This window comes from Mustela nigripes, chromosome 4 (assembly GCF_022355385.1).
Source record: "Mustela nigripes isolate SB6536 chromosome 4, MUSNIG.SB6536, whole genome shotgun sequence".
NCBI lineage: Eukaryota > Metazoa > Chordata > Mammalia > Carnivora > Mustelidae > Mustela > Mustela nigripes.
In genome coordinates, this window is record NC_081560.1 from 126,134,986 (window position 1) to 126,137,719 (window position 2,734).

A 2,734-nucleotide genomic window follows, 5' to 3' on the forward strand; every position below is an offset into this window, starting at 1 on the left:
GAGGGCCATGGCACAGTCTTCCAAGCTGGAGCTATCAGAAGCCACAATAACAGTATTACAGTTGAGTTCCTTCTTGAAGCATTCAGAGCCAGTTTGATTTTTATTGTGCTTCCTGGCACAAAGGTACTTTGGAAGTTATAATTTGGACATTTAGTATTGTATTTACAGGAATCTTTGCTAAAATGCTTTGAGGGTTGGATGAAGTTATAAAGGAAGCAAGAAAACAAGGCACTACATTTCTGTTTCTAATGTTGATCTTCTGCCACCTGGATAGAGCATTTGTGAGAGGGAAATAATGCACACTGTAGATTTGGGCCAGTAAAATTAAGAGATTGATTATTTTGCTCTGTATAGTTCCATCAGGAGAAGAAGTTGAGCTACTTAGGGAGTATCAGGAAAGAGTTCCAGTTCTGAAACATGTATCCACAAGTGGCTGTCACATTGGTCCCATTGTTCAAGCAAGGGCAGAAGCTCCAGCCATAACCACAAGCATATGGTATTCCATCTTTATTACTGGCAAAATAATAAACTGAGCACTTCAAAGCTTTAAAAGCTTTTCAAATTATTCAACATCTTCAGGTCCCCACTCAAACATCAATTCTTCCTATTAATGTTTATGCTGAAAGGAAGTACCTTATAGCTAAACAAAGCCCACAGATAGATTATCACAGTACATTAGGGATGCTCTGTTTAAGGAAATTCTTTAAATAACTAGTGTCTTTTTGTCATGATACAATATTATCTTTTTCCCCTGTACAATCTGAACAAGTATACTGACACCTGCTTTCTCAGAAATAGCATCAATAATGGGTTAAGAAAGAAATCCTTAGGTGGAAACCTAACTGCTTTGGGAAGACTCATTCTTACTCAAAGCAAACAAAAGCATTGGGAAATCAAAATCAGAATCCTATTTTATTTAAATGAGATGGAAGGAAGCAGAGAGTATTTATTTAAAGCTCGACTTGGTTTCATATATAGTTTGAAAAAAAAAATGTTGAAAGATACCATTTCCTTGTCAGATGAGTTTTAAAATAGACAGTTCTGTGACCAACACATTCTTCTTATGTAGCAAGTATTGACTGTTCATTATTATTCTCTTTATAAAGAGTCTATGCCATTCACTTTACATTATGGTTTACCCCAGTCTTTGCTTCTTGAATGTGTCTTAGTTAGGGATCAGCTTTCACACTGATTGCCTTCTCCCAGGTTCTTGCTACCTGAAAGAATTTAGCACTATTAGCTTTCTGATTAAAGTCAAGGAGATAATCCTTTACAAACTTTTTCTACTTAGAAATTACTGTAGTTAACTACTGAGAAATTATAACATTGTTATTTAGATCTTATTGCTTAGATCTATATGTAGATCTTGTTATTTAGCATATTAATAAACATATCATGAATTTGACATTTTAGATATTTACAAGTAACCAACATATGCTTCCTTTGTGATTTTACATATTTTCTTTTATGTATTTAAGGAAATTATTCTGAGAGAGCATTTGTAAGTCTCATCAGAGTGTCAAAGGGGCCAAAGAATAAGAAAAAGTTAGGGGGTACCTGAGTGGCTCAGTGGGTTAAAGCCTCTGCTTCAGTCTCAGGGTCTCAGGGTCCTGGGATTGAGCCCCACATTGGGCTCTCTGCTCAGTGGGGAGCCTGCTTCTCCTCTCTCGGCTTGCCTCTTTGTCAACTTGTGGTCTCTCTCTGTCAAAATAAATAAATAAATAAAACCTTTTAAAAAAAGTTAGGATTTCTGATAGTCTTTTTTTGTAGATTTTGCTTGTCTGAAAATGTTTGCCTCTTGCCTTTATTTTTGGAAGATTTTTTTTTCCTGGATATTAAATTCTAGGTTGGCTATTATTTTCATTTAGTGTATTGAATATATTTATCCACTGTCTTTTGGTTTTGTTATTGCTATTGAGATGTCATTGCTATTTTGTCACTACTTTGATAATATTCTTTTTCTAGTTGCTTTTAAGATATCATTTTTCATTTTCTGTGTAATGGCTTTAGATGTGTTTTTTTGTTGTTGTTCTTGTTTCTAATTTGTTTGGCTTCTTGAAACTATGGCTCTATGTCTTTCAATAATTCTGGAAAAATTTCCTGTAAATTATCTTAAATTTTCCTTGTGCTCCATTATATTATTTTTTTCAGTATAATCCCTCTCTATGCTCTGTGTTTTTCATGCTTCTGTATTTTACATCTTCTTATCTACTTTGAGTTATTTGGTTATTTTCTTGTGGTGTTTCCTAGGCATCTGATTATCTCTTCAGATGTGACTGATGTACTATCACAGTAAATTCTTCATGTGAGTTATTGTATTTTATAGTTCTAGAGTTCTGTTTGGTTTATTTTCAAATCTGTTATGTCCTATTCCAGAGTCCTTGGATTATAGCTTTTTGTCCTTCTACTTTCTTTTTCCAATCCTGTTTCTTTCCCCTAGGTTATTGATCAGAGTCACATGTAGATTAAAAGACACAATTAAACTTTTATTTATTAGAAAAAATAGGTAATTTAGAAATATGTTTCAAAGCATTCAGGCATTACAGTAAGGAGAACCTGGATTAGAGCAACTTCTCTCTGAACCTCAATTGCCTCATCTGTAAAATGAGACTGATGAGGGAACGAATTGCCTCATCTGTAAAATGAGAGTGATGTTCCCATTGAAGACTGGCTGAGGACAAAGCAAAAGGCTGACATCCTGCAACTGTTCCCCACCCCTATTCTGATGTGGGAC